A 14,352-nucleotide genomic window follows, 5' to 3' on the forward strand; every position below is an offset into this window, starting at 1 on the left:
AAAATCCAGGGAGAAGATATAAAAACTTTGAGGTTTGCTGATGACATTGCAATTTTGACAGAGACAGCAAACGACTTGGAAGAGCAGGTGAATGGAATGCACAGTATCTTGAAAGGATGATATAAAATGAACATCAACAAAAGCAAAACGAGGATAATGGAATGTAGTCGAATTAAAGCAGGTGATGCTGAGGGAATTAGATTAGGAAATGAGACACATGAAGTAGTAAATGAGTTTTGTTATTTGGAAAGCAAAATAACTGATGATGGTCGAAGTAGGGAGGATGTAAAATGCAGACTGGCAATGACAAGAAAAGCGTTTCTGAAGAAGCGAAATTTGTTAACGTCGACTAAAGATTTATGTGTCAGGAAGTCCTTTCTGAAAGTGTTTGTATGGAATGTAGCTGTGTACGGAAGTGAAACGTTGATGATAAATAGTTGAGACAAGTTGAGAATAGAAGCTTTTGAAATTTAATTCTGGAGATTAGGTGGGTAGATCATGTAACTAATGAGGAGGTACAGAATAGAACTGGGGAGAAGAGAAATTTGTGGTACAACCTGACCAAAAGAACGATCGGTTGGTAGTACCCATTCTGAGACATGAAGGGATCACCAATTTAGTATTGGTGGGAAGCGTGTGGGGTAAAAATAGTAGAGGGAGACCAAGAGATGGACACAGTAAGCGGATTCAGAGGGATGTAGGCTGCAGTAATTACTCGGAGATGAAGAGGCTTGCACAGGATAGAGTAGCATAGAGAGCTGCATGAAACCTGTCTTTGGACTGAAGAGCACACGACATCAAACAACTTACAAGTTGCCATTCGTCTTCTAAAATAGTTAAACCATGCCATATCCCCAGGTCTAAACATCCCTACAAATTATCGTATGTATTCCCTTCCCCCTCCCCCTCAGAATATAACCGTGGATCCATGCCTTGAATTATTTATTGGGTGTGTTGTATCGCCCCATAGCACGAGTGGTATGTAGAGATGTGAAATTTTTTGTAACTTATAGGAACTGCCATACTTACTGTTTAAGAGCTAGAACAATAATAATCCGAAGAAATATTTTTTTCTGTATCTGTGTGTGTGTTGAAGCCACGCATATTAAACACTTCATATTTTATTGCTTGATTGTGGCTGTCTTTATACGACGTTACGGTAATAATTTACTTATAACAGGGGCAGCGGGATTTTATCGTGCTATGCTGATAGAATAAAAGGATAAATTTTTAAAAAAAGCTTATAACAAGTGTTTAAATAGCGCCTCCGGTGTTACTAAATTTTTGATCTCCTTGGCTCGTTTATATTTACGCACAAAGTAGTGTTGTATTGTACCTGTGTCGAACATTTCTATTCTCACGTAACTCATTGCTACGTATCTTTCTCTGTTTCTTTGAGCGCTTGCATTTGGTGTATTTTTAGAAATCTCTATTCATTCGTAAAAAAAAGAAAAAGTGGTTATCACCTTGTAAGGCAAATTTGTTTTCTCTGCAAATTTCCGACACACGCGTTTCAGAATGAAATTTACTTCATGAAGAAGTACCCATCAAATCGCCGATACAGTAAAAGGACGTCCTTATTATCAATGTACGTTATGAAGAAAGGAAAGACTGTCACAGACAGTGCTATGAGCAACAGAACGGAAATTAAGACGGACCCAGTCAATGCTTGCAAAGGGAAGACGATAAGCTGAGCGTTTTTCGCAGTAGCATCCGGCCCCTTCCTTCTCAAGGATAGTCCGTTCACAGGCAGTACACTTCATGTGGGAGATTTCAGTGAAAGAATAATTTTTTTTTTTTTTTTAAAAAAAGGACGAAGCAAGACCAGTCAACCAACAAGCTTTGGCACCACATTCCGCAGGTAATCATTACATACCACAGTGACGTCATCACTTTGAGACTTCCGGTTTGCCAGACGAAGTATTTTGTCGGTGTTAGTGTAGGATGGTGTTTCAGGACTTCACACATAGTGGATGAAATTATCGCAAAAGCTAACACTTTTGTGGACGTTTAAGCGTGCAGTTTCATTATGTATCTCCATCGATGTAATTTGTGGCCGTAATTGTTTATTAAAACATAAGTGATGTTTTTTATTTATTCATTCAAATAATCTGTACTTCAGTATCTCCCTGCTGTGTTTCTCGAGTTGAAATTCGCTAAGATATTTAGTTTTCTAAAAAAAAAAAAAAAAATTCATAATCTATGATGATAATTGAGTGAGATTTTGATTTGCCCGATAGAAGTACAACCTCTGTACATAATGCAATCAACTAAGACCAAATAAAAATTTGTGAACGTAGTTAGCAAACTATAACGAGCGAACCATTCTTTAAAAAGTGGGAAACCGGGAGAACCATTCACAGCAGTTTACTTCTATGTCTATGTTAATACTGCGTGAAGTCCAGAAATACTTTGAGGAAAAATAATTTAAAACTCTCAAGAAACATGTTGGACTATTAAGGGAAAGTAAACTATTCATCTAATTAATATTTATTATAACTCGTACAATGCTTAAGAGTTCAACTTTGGTCATTTATTTATGTTTTTATTTTGCTCGGTACAAAAAGAAGTGTATGTGAGTATTTGGTCTGGCGAACCTCAGAGGTGCACGTGATTATATGGACTGACACACTTGATGCAGCGAACACAGAACAATTCTATATATAAATAACATGTTTGTGAGGCTCTTCTGTATGTAAGCTCTGAAATTGACGCAATATTTTCATGAAGTGCTTTTTAATATCCGCTAGTTGTTTACTTCCTGTAGAAAATTAGCCTGATACCAGTATTGTGGAGTCCTAATCAGGGAGGGAGTAGGACCACAAGGGATAATTAAATCTGTAGGCTAGGTGTAGTGATGTGAGAAAAGGAAAAAGTGATTTGATTGGAAACTGATGGGGTGTATGGCAGTTGCCTGTAACTATTTGAATTAGATCTCCTTTAAAATGTTATATTTCAGAACTCAAAAGGGCTGTTTGCTAAAATTAGTTTAAGGGTCTCTACTGAAGTTTCTAATGAGCAGTCTCCGGATATGCAAAGCACTACTATTTAATGATAGTGACATTGTATGATAAATGTCTGGTTTTAATTACCACTATGGTAGGTAAGGGGGAACTGAGGCAAGTTAGAGTAGTGTGAAGGATGTTTAAATCTATTTCATTCTTTGAGTAGTTTCGTTTTGTAACTGATGCCTTAATGTAACTTGTTTGACTCTACTCAGGTACATCATCACTGCAATTCCTATTCTTTTTTGCTAATGCCCAATTTTCACTCCTATAAATACATATTATGAATATTCATCCAATGATTGTCTCACAGTGCTATAGGAGTTGTTGTGGTAATACAATAAAAATCAGTAGCTCAAAATATATACACAGAATACTTAAGTATGCCCTATGAGTGTAGGACAGATGGTCAGCCATGCCCTTAGTGAAGGAACCAAACCGACATTTGTCTGAACTGATCTAGGAAAACTCAAATGATGGTAGCTGGACAGAGCAAACCCCTTTCTCCCAAATATGAGGTCAGTGGCTTAATAGCTGCACCACCTCATTTGTTTGGTCCCTATTAAACAACGTTCTTCCATTTACACGCAAATATCTTCTGGTAAGTAATATAATGGTATAGTTTCTTAACCCTTGCGATGACTCCAGCCTCCTTTTACAACCAGTTCGTAGACCATTAACAATCGAGTGTGCTCCATATTTCCTTCCTGTCATCATCTCTGGCCATCTGGGTTGGGGGGGAGGGGGGAACTGTGTTGGTAAACATTACATCAAGAGGTCAAAAGTTTCCAAAACTGTAACCTTATTTCGTCTATTGATTTTATTAATGTGCTCCCTATTGATATTTATAGTTCGAATAAAATAATTGTACAGTTGGCAGCTTGGGAAGGTATGTTGCCAGCGTGCAACCGCCTGCCGTGACAAGACTGTTTGTACCTAGAAAACAAGCAAAACAGCAAACGTGCCACTTGAGAAAGAACTAAAATTGGCAGCCATCTGGCCCTTACCACTAAACTTGCTGAATCATTGATCATAAAGTTAAGTTATTTTAATTAAATTTAGTCTGTTGTTTCTTGGTGCCACTCAATTTTAATCTCATTGCTCGAGAACAGAAAGTTAGGTGCTTGTTCTAGGTTGAATTGTCCAAGTTAGTGATGCTACAGATGGTTTCTTTTCCACTGAAAGCCATGACCTTAGTTGTGGATATATTTTCAGATCAAACTACTAATGTATTGTCTGTAGCTTAAGTATCTAAATGGTGGTACACATTGATAGCATTAAATTCAAGCCATTCTTTCCCTTTTACATCATTGCTTTTCAGTTTGCCAGTTCTAATTCCGTGAAAAAGAATTGTCGCTCACATTTCATTGTCAATTTCGCACTCATATTTTCTCCATTCTGAATAACATTCCACTCCATCTCAGAGTAACTTCATTCGACCTGTGCATCTGCAAGTGCCTCGAGTTCAAAAATTTATTGCAGCTTTTGTTTGTACCATTATTTGCTTATGTTTGATACGTGAAAGTTGTTTCATAACTAATGATCATATTTTGAAAGTACAACAGTTAGATTTGGATGGGAATATTATTAAGGTAAGATAGTTAAATATGTGACTGTGAAGTGCTACAGGGGCATTGAGTAATTAGTAAGAAAGTTGTAAGACATCAGTTGTTATATGGTGTTAACGTGTGTTATCTACATCTGTATTCCATAAGCCACCTTATGGTGCGTGGTGAAAGGTACTTCTACTGTCACTTCATGCTTTCCTGTAGTAGTTTCGAATGGTGTGCGAGAAGAATGATTGTTGGAAGCAATACATGGGTCGACTTTTCTAGTAATGTATGCTCTTGGAATTTTAACAATGATTCATTTCGTAATGCATGACACCTCTGTTATGGTGTTTGCCTCTGAAGTTATACAAGCATCTTGTATCAAAATAGGCCATTATCGGATACTTGAGTTTTGTATGCTTAGATGGCAATAAATAAGGCCAAAAAAGAATAATCATGCATCAGATCAGCATCCAACTTACGTTCAGAGATTTGATTTTCAGTAATTACAGTCATATTTGTGACTGTTGTGACTAATGCTTGCGCTTGTGTGTGTGTGTGTGTGTGTGTGTGTGTGTGTGTGTGTGTGTGTGTCAGAGAGAGAGAGTGAGAGAGAGAGGTGTTCATGTTTAGAGTATTTTATAACTCAAAAGTGGATCAGAAACTCACCACAAAGTTCACTTAAATTCATCCCAGAAAGTCTGTGATGTAAAATTTGCGCAGAACTGATAGAGTGAGCCTGGGGGTACAAACTACATATTTTTGACTTCAAAAAGATCATCAAGCTTTGACATAAAGGAATTTAGGGTGCATGAATTTGTTACATGCGATGGCACTTGCAAATTCCATCTTTGTGACCCTTCCTCACTTAATAAACAAGCTTGTGACAAAATGTGCTCCTCTTTCCTGGATATTCTCCATTTCATTTATCAGTTCTATCCAGCTGAGTGAGGATGTTTTTTAGTTACTTCCTTCATGGATGGACTGCACTTCCTTAGGATTCTTTGAATGAATCTGACAAGCATCTGCCTTTTCCTCTATTATTTGTTTGTGGTTCCTCCATTTTAAGTCGCTTTGTATGCATACTCATATTTAGAGGTTGTGACTGCTTCCAGTGATTGTTCGGCAATCACGTTACCACACATTAATGGGTGTGTACACCTCTTTATGTGCAATACCTTACATTTGCTTATGTTGAGGATAAACCGTCAATCCTTGCACCAAGTGTTGACCTTCTGCTGGGCTTCCTACATTTTGTTACTATTTTCTAGTGTTCAGACTTCTCTATATAAAATGTGCATTACCTGCGAATACATCTTGCACCTTCTTATATGACCCACTTGGTCATCTACGTATTTTGAACAGTAATAATCCCTTAACACTCCTTTTGAGAACATCCAAAGTTAGTTTTACACCTGAAGATTTCTCTCTGTTAAGAATGACATTGTGTTCAGTCTATTAGGAACTCTAAAATCCAGTCACAAAGTTTGTCTAATGTTCTGAACAATCATATTTTAATGATTAGGTGACAATGTGGAACTGTCATATGCATGTCAGAAATGGAGGAACACAGCATCAACCTGAGCACCAGTCTTCCAGGTATCATGGGCAATCAGAGCAGGCTTAGTTTCATGCAGTCGTTGCTTATGGAAGGCATGTTAATGTCTACAGAGGAGATTTTAATTGTCCAGAAATATCAGAACCCAGGTACAAAACATGCTCTTGAATTTGTCAGTAGACTATCACCAGTGATATGGACTTACAGGTGTGTGTGTGTGTGTGTGTGTGTGTGTGTGTGTGTGTGTGTGTGACGATACTTGAAAGTTGGAATGACGTATGCATTTTTTAATCACTTTGAATGCTTAATTACTCCATCAATTTACAGTAGGCTGCTGCTAGAAAAGGAGCAAGTTCTTTTGCATACACACTGTAGAATCTTATAGTTATCCTATTGGGGCCAGCCTCTGTTTCTCTTTTCGGTTGATTTGTCTTCCTGCAGTCACTTATTTTGATAGGCCTACATCATTTTGGCATTTATGTGATGATTGAAAGGAGGAACCATAGTATGACCTCCTGTGAAATAATTTTGAAATATCAGTGTATATGGTCCAGTGAAAACAAAATAGGAATGTAGATGACATCACAGGTATACAAGTGAGAGTACCAAATGTAAACTTGAAATGAATGCCTGACTTTGGGTATCATAAGACTTTTCCCAGAAATAGGGCTTGAAAGGTAAGAGCAAGAATGAAATCATTAACAGCAATTAGCTAAAGAACACATGAACATACTTATACAAGAACAGGATTTTCACAGAGCTCATAATCAGTTCTTTGTTATAAAAGTCAGAAAAAAATTTCAGTTCAAAGTTCATGAGAAGTAAAAGTGCAAGGATTTTGCAAAGGTAAAGGTATGTCGTAGAACCTGAGCGTGTGTAATATTTAAGGAAGATAATTATGAGTAATTGAAATTCTTTGCTCACTGTACTTTTGTATGAATAAATAAATTTCATTTTTAATAGATACAAAGTACTTTTTCAGACAGCAGGCAGATTTTAGCTGAAGTACACATCGTTATACTCTGTAAACCATTGTGAAGTATCAACAGAGGCTTCATCCCACTATACTAGTTATTGGGGCTTTTTCTCGTCCCATTCACATATGAAGCACAGGAAAAATGATTGTTTAAATGCCTAAGTGGTTGCTGTAATTAATCTAATCTGATCCTCAAGATCCCAATGGGAGTGTTATGTAGGGGTTCTAGTATATTCCTAAATTCCTCTTTTAAAGCTGGTGCTTGGAACTTTCTCAGTAAACTTGTTGGGATAGTTTCCATCTATGTTCAGGAGTCTGCCAGCCCAGTTCTTTCAATGTCTCAGTGACACTTTCCTGTGGATCAGACAAACTTGTGATCCTTCTCTGCATATGTCCAATATTACTGCTAGCACTGTTTGGTATGGTATATGTCTCACACAATATTCTAGAATGAGTCATACAAGTGATTTGTAAGTGATCTCCAGTGTAGACTGATTGTACTTCCCTAGTATTCTACCAATGAACCAAAGTTTGCTACCTACTTTACTGCTGACTGAGTCTGTGTGATCGTTCCATTTTGTGTCCCTACTAAGTATTTGTACGAGTTTACAGATTCCAGCTGTGACTCGCTAATATAATGTTTTGTGAAGTGCAGAATTTACATTTTTGAACGTTTAAAGCAAATTGCCAGTCATTGCACCACTTTTCAATCTTATAAAGGTTGGTCTGAATATTTGTGCAGCTTCGTTCAGACTGTACTTAGTTGTAGATAACTGTATCATCTGTGAAAAGTTTGAGGTTACTATTAATATTGTCTGCAAGATTACTAACATATACCATGAGCAGCAAGGGTCCCTACACACTTCCATGGGGTACACCCAAACTTACTTCTACATCTCATGATGACGCTCCATCCAAGGTAACATTTTGCATCCTCCCTAGCAAGAAATTCTCAATCGAGTCACATTTTTTGTCTGATACTCCATATGATTGTACTTTTGATAAAAAACTGTAGACATTGCAGAGAGTCAAATGCTTTTCAGTAATCAAGAAATACTGCATCTATCTGATTGGCTTTCAGATTGTCAAGTGAGAAAAGTGTAAGTTGTGTTTCACATGAACTGTGTTTTTGAAATTATTTTGTTGGCATATAGGAGGTCATTCTGCTCAAGATACCTCACTATGTTTGAGCTTAGAATGTGTTTTAAGAGCCGACAATAAATAGATGTCAAGGATATTGGGCAGTAGTTTTGTGGATCACTTCTGGTGCCCTCCTTGTAGACAGATGTGACACGTGCTTTCTTCCAGCTCCTGGGCACAGATTTTTATATGAGGGATCTAAGACAGATTACAGTTAACAGAGGGGTTAGCCCAGCTGTGAATTGGTTGTAGAATCTGATATGGATTCCATCAGGCCCTGGGGCTTTGTTCAGTTTTGATGTTTTCAGCCATTTCTCAGTGCCACTTACATTAATATCTATTCCACTCGTCTTTTTCGTGGTACAGTAATTAAATTGAGGAAGTACTCCTGGATCTTCCTGCATAATGCAACATTTAAAAACAGAGTTAAGCATTTCTGATACTCTGAATTTCAGTCCCAGTCTCGTCTGTGAGTGACTGGACACTAACTTTGTTGCCTCTTGTAACCTTAATATAGGATCAGAATTTCTTTGGGTTTTGTGAAAGATAATTTGATAATATTGTACTATGGCAGTCCTTGAAGGCTTAACAGATTTCTCTCATGACTGTTAAATACATTTCATTCAACATCTCTCCATCTATTGTTCTGCGCTTTGCCTTATACATATTATGTGGTAGTCTTCATTTCCTTAGAAGTTTCTTTACAGTGAGTGTATACCAAGGAGAATATCTCCCATCACAAACTGCTCTACTGGGTGCGTACCTAGCCAGTGCATTGTCAACTATTCTTTTGAACTTTAGCCATAGTTCCTCTTCACGCTCCTGTCCTGAGTTGAAAGTTTCATGTTCCTCATTGAGATATGATGTTCATGTTTCTCTGTCTAGTTTGCTGAACATATAAACCATTCTGCTTGCTCTGCTTGTTCTTTGTGTTTTGGTATTCATTGCTGCTATAGCAGCTTCATGGTCACTGATATCAGTTTTGATGTGGATATCAGCAAAGACATCAGGTCTGTTTGTTGCCATTATATCAAATATATTTCCTACATGAGTGGGGTTCGAAATCTCTGTTCTAGGTAGTTTCTAGAGAAGGCATTTAGTACCATTTCACAGGATGTCGTGTCACGCCCCCACTAACAAAACTGTAATTATCTCAGTTTACTGTTGGTTGGTTATAGTCTCCTCCAATGATTACAATATGATTAGAGAACTTGTGCAGAGGCGATCTGAGATTTTCTCTGAAGTTTTCTGTTACATCATGAGGAGAATCTGGTGATCAATAGAAGGACCTTACACTAATTTTATGCCCACCCTTGATACTGAGTCTTGCCCCAACAATCTCGCATACAGCCTCGAGTTCTATCTCAGTGGATTTGAGTTTCTTATCTATTGTGACAATTACACCACCTCCACATCTTATTAGTCTATTCTTTTAATACACACTTAAATTTTCCCCAAAAATCTCACTGCTATCAGTTTCGGGTTTCAACCGGTATTTTTCACCAGTAGCAAAATTGGTGGATCATTGCAAAAAGAGTAATAATGTACCAGGTACAATGTATTAAATTATTTGCAACAATACAATATAAAACCATTTATTTCCTCTGTAATAAGTTTAAGAAGTAGTGACTGGAACACTATGTAAATAGTATAGCAACTCAGTTTTATATTCAGTTTACTTAAGACCAATGCAGAACTGTTACAAAGATTCATTAGATATGTAGTCATATTTGTAATCTAGTTTTCACATATACTACAGCGGCACTGTAGTTAATGAGAAGTATTGTAATTATTGTTACAAGGAATTTCGGTATACTGAATGAGTGTTAATGTTTACAGAAACCGAGTGTGTCTCTCTAAAGAAAATCACAAACAGTTTGTTATTTAATTTCCATCATTAAAAAAATGTTCATGGGATTTTATCTCGAAGAGTGAGCAGTATTGAAAAAAGCTGTCTGTTGGCAGTTTTACCCTGAACATTGTCGTAATCCCATTGAATTTAAGAAATCTCTTGTAATTTGTTTTTGACGTGTTGTTATTCACACTGTTCATTGTAGCATTACTCTTTGCAAACAATGGCTGAACAAATTAATTAAAAATCTGTTAAACTTTATAGTTATGAATTTTGTTTCTTTAGTAATAAGACATAGATTGTTATTTGTTAAGAGTAAACTAACAAAAAGCTATGTGTAGTGTGAAGCACAAGGAAGCATTTCTTGCTGTTTTGTCCATCAGATATTTGAAGTATGTGTTTTACATACCCACTCCCTGGTGTGAGATAATATTCCAGGGCGCTGTAGCAACTGTTACTAATGTATTTTTGTGTTATGATGCCTGTTAAGAATACAGTGTAAAAATATCATCAGGAATTTTATAGTTCTTACACTACATCACGCAATCTCTTAATATCATTGGCTAGGGGGAAGAAAAGGATTTGTTTCCATTGTCACGTGGTATAGAGGCCTTTGAGCAGAGATAGTTTGCTATTTTAGTCTTATGTCCAAGATTGACAGTGGCAGGAGAAATCTGTAAAAAATGTTCGTAGGCAGAAGACATTAAATTAATTGCACTAAAACTAGATAAATGCTTTGAAGGCATCCATTAACAACTTAACAATGTAAGAACTCTAGCATATCTTGGCATTCAGTGTATGTACTAGGTTTCATCAATCCTTGTTTATGCGGTACAGTTGTAATCAACATATTGACTTACACATGCCATGTGTATAAAATATATTTTGGTTCTGGCATTGTTACAGTGAAGTTCCAACAAGCCTGGACAAATGAAATTTATTGTTGCTTACAAATTTTGAAAACATCAGTGCATTCCAGTGCCAGTTAAGTTGCGTTAGTTGTGGCATTTGAGTATGTTACTTTCTACATTATAAATGTGTATTTAAAGGTGCAAAAGAAGAAGAAAAAGCCTTTTTGCTATTTGCAACCTCATAGGACAAACATCTATTAAATGCTGTACAGTCCTGAGATGGTTCCCCTTATTTCATTAGTAAATAAGGCAAAACAACAAAATATACAGCTCTGTGTCTGTGATAGGTAATGAACACAGGGACTGAGAGTTGTGCAGGTCATTTTGGGTGACAAATAATGGACCAATCGATGTGTAGTATAGACTTCAGTGTGTGTGGGAGCTGACAGGCTATGTTGTGTAGATCCCAAGTTCTGATCAGCATCTTAATATCATATGACATGTAATTTTATATGGTATGGGTTTAGATATCCACCAGGTTTGATTCTGTTTCAATAATAGTGCTCTCCCAGTCCAAACAGGAAACAAGTTACATAATCTGGTTTTCTGAGGAGGCTAAAATAGTTTTACAGCAAATGTGCTTGACATAGATATCATAGAGAATGTGTAGGCAAAAGAGGAGCAACTTTTGAGGCATGGTTGGTATGTGATTTACCATAGGCATCTGATAATGTCTGGGTGCATTAGCATTCAATAGGGTGTATTTTACTACCTTTAGGTCAGTGTTGGCTTATTTGCACACCATAATTGGCTCTGGTGTTGCTTGGACCAAATAATGTAGTTTAATTTAGTTATTTACATGTTCCACAGAATATAAATATTTATGAACTCTTAGTATGAGCATTGCTCATGCCTGCCATTTTCTTGCACAATATCCCGCAAGCCACTGATGAAGGGCAACAGGCAGATTCCACATTCTTAGATTGCCTGAAATCATTTGACATAGGGCCACACTGCAAACTGTTAACGAAGGACTGAGCATATGGAGTAGGTTCTTAGATATATGGCTGGTTCAAAGACTTTTTAAGTCCAAGACCCAGTATGTTCTCCTGGACTGCAAGCATTTGTAAGAGACAGGGGTAATGTCAGGAGCACCCCAGAGGAGTGTGATAGGACCATTCTGACAGTTCGGCTAGGGAGCAGTTTGCAAGTGTTTGCTGATGACACTGTAGTGTATAGGCAAATATCAGATTAGAGGAGGATATGTTGTGACTTAAATAGAATTTTTATTCGATATGATGAATGACAGCTTATCCTAAATATGTGAAAGTTTATATTAATGTAGATGAGAAGGAAAAACAATCCTGTCATGTATGAATACGATATTGGTGGTATGCCGCTTGACACATTCACATTGGTTAAATATCAAGGTGTAACAATTCAAAGTGACATGAAATAGAATGAGCATGTCAAGTCAGTTGTAGGGAAGGTGAATATTCAACTTTGGTTTATTGGGAGAATTGTAGGAAAGTGTAACTCATCTTTAAAGGAGGCTCATCCACAAAGGATCTTTACTTCCACCAGTATCTCATCTGCTACTTTCCAAACCTCACAGTTGTCCTGCGAGACTATGGTACTAGTTCTCATGGAACAAAGGAGAGCACTTGCCGGTGAAAGACAAGTCTCAAGTTTGAGTCTTGGTGCAGCACCCAGTTTTAATCTTCCAGGAAGTTACATATCAGCACACACTCTACCATAAAAATGTCATTCTGTATCTCATGAATTTATAAATAAAAGCACAGCAGTGCTTTCGAATTTAGTTGTTTTCAGCTAATTTATAAACAGATAATTCCTCCATTAACAACATAAACAGACTGACAGAAATTACTAGTATAATAATGCAAGGGAACTTCTGCTTGAGAATAGCGAATTATGTAGGAATAAAGAGACAACTCACTGAAAGGCAGAAGTGCAGTGCCATCGACAAATACATGAACAAAAGATACAGAGCTTTGCTTTGCTAGCTTTTGGAATGAAATTCCTTTTTCTTTCTCTCTCTCTCTCTCTCTCTCTCGCGCACGCACGCACACGCGCGCACACACACACACACACACACACACACACACACACACTCTCTCTCTCTCTCTCTCTCTCTCTCTCTCTCTCTCTCTCTCTCTCTCTCTCTCTCTCCAAAAGCTAGCACTGCAAATCTCTGTATCTTTTGTTTGTGTATCTGTTGACACCAAGGCGCTTCTGCCTTTCAGTGAGTCATTTGTTTATTCTTAAATAATTCGTTATAAACAAATTGCGAGCAGTATGGCATACTATAAGTTCAAAGTCAATACTTTTTTGGATTATGTATTTCTTGACTCATTCATCCCTGGAAGTACTCTTTTGTAAGGTGTAAATTTGGTTAGACTTGGTGAAATATACTCCATGTAGCTTGATTTGCTAAATTTTTGTACTTAAATATTGTTGATGCTTTCTTTCGCGTATGTGTCAGATCCACTAATTCTTCTTATTGTATTGTGTGCGTGAATTGAAGTGATAACATATAATCAGAGTAAATGTTTTAACAATGCGTATGAAAACAGACCAATTTTACAATGGAGTACTGGAAATAACATACAAGTAAGTTATTGTGATGTTTTGAAAAGAGTGGAAGGATAAGTTAAAGAAGCACAATAAAAAAGTGGAAAGAAAGGTGTTGGAAATAATTTATTAGCTTCGGTGAAGACTTAAAAAAATGAAACGATCAGAAGAGTGAGATCAGTTTATGTCATCAATCACAGCTGAAATCTGTCTTTAGTTGGGATTTATGTTAAAACAAGTGGAGGAGGTGAGGAGCAGTTAAATAAATTGAATCAAGCTGGATGGTGCGGTTTTTGTGACATGTACTCATATTAGAGAGGAAACATTCACTCCCCACGTGGTTATTCAGATTTTGATTTCCTATGGATTTCTTACTTTATGGAAGATGAACATTGAGGTGATTCATTTGAAAAGGATGCTGTTGATTTACATCCACCATTCTTGTCCAATGTAATATTGTTCTCGATCTCTGATAACTATGTTGCCATTGCAATATTGTCAAAAATTTTTATGAGAGTGCAGACAAATTGTGATACCATTTTAAGAATTTGTAATTTGTTAAACAGTTGACAAAATGATTTTGAGTTACAGTACATGTGATCTGGATGACAAGATTTTGGACTAAAAATATCCAACCTGAACAGACATGTTCCAAAATATTACCCCGTATCACATCACAATATTAAATTCAGAGGGACTTACTGTGTTTAGTACTATATTGTAATGAATATATTATAAATAGTTGTACTTTCTATGGGAACTTCACGTAAAGGTTCAGGTTCTGAAATGTCATTTCTACTCCTTTTTCAAGGTGAGAAAGTAGATTGT

General features: G+C 36.8%; 1 protein-coding gene across 1 annotated transcript in view; it reads left to right on the forward strand.

The window, feature by feature from the left end:
- The first annotated feature begins 1,472 nt into the window (after window positions 1-1,472).
- The window catches only part of LOC124787855 (CLIP domain-containing serine protease B9-like), a 183,335-nt gene continuing 170,455 nt past the window's right edge, over window positions 1,473-14,352 (forward strand). Inside the window, exon 1 of the mRNA XM_047254820.1 lies at window positions 1,473-1,861. The gene's annotated coding sequence lies outside the window, so the exon portion shown is untranslated. The remainder of the gene's footprint in view (window positions 1,862-14,352) is intronic.

The sequence above is a fragment of the Schistocerca piceifrons genome, chromosome 1 (genome assembly GCF_021461385.2).
Source record: "Schistocerca piceifrons isolate TAMUIC-IGC-003096 chromosome 1, iqSchPice1.1, whole genome shotgun sequence".
NCBI classification, from domain to species: Eukaryota; Metazoa; Arthropoda; class Insecta; order Orthoptera; family Acrididae; genus Schistocerca; species Schistocerca piceifrons.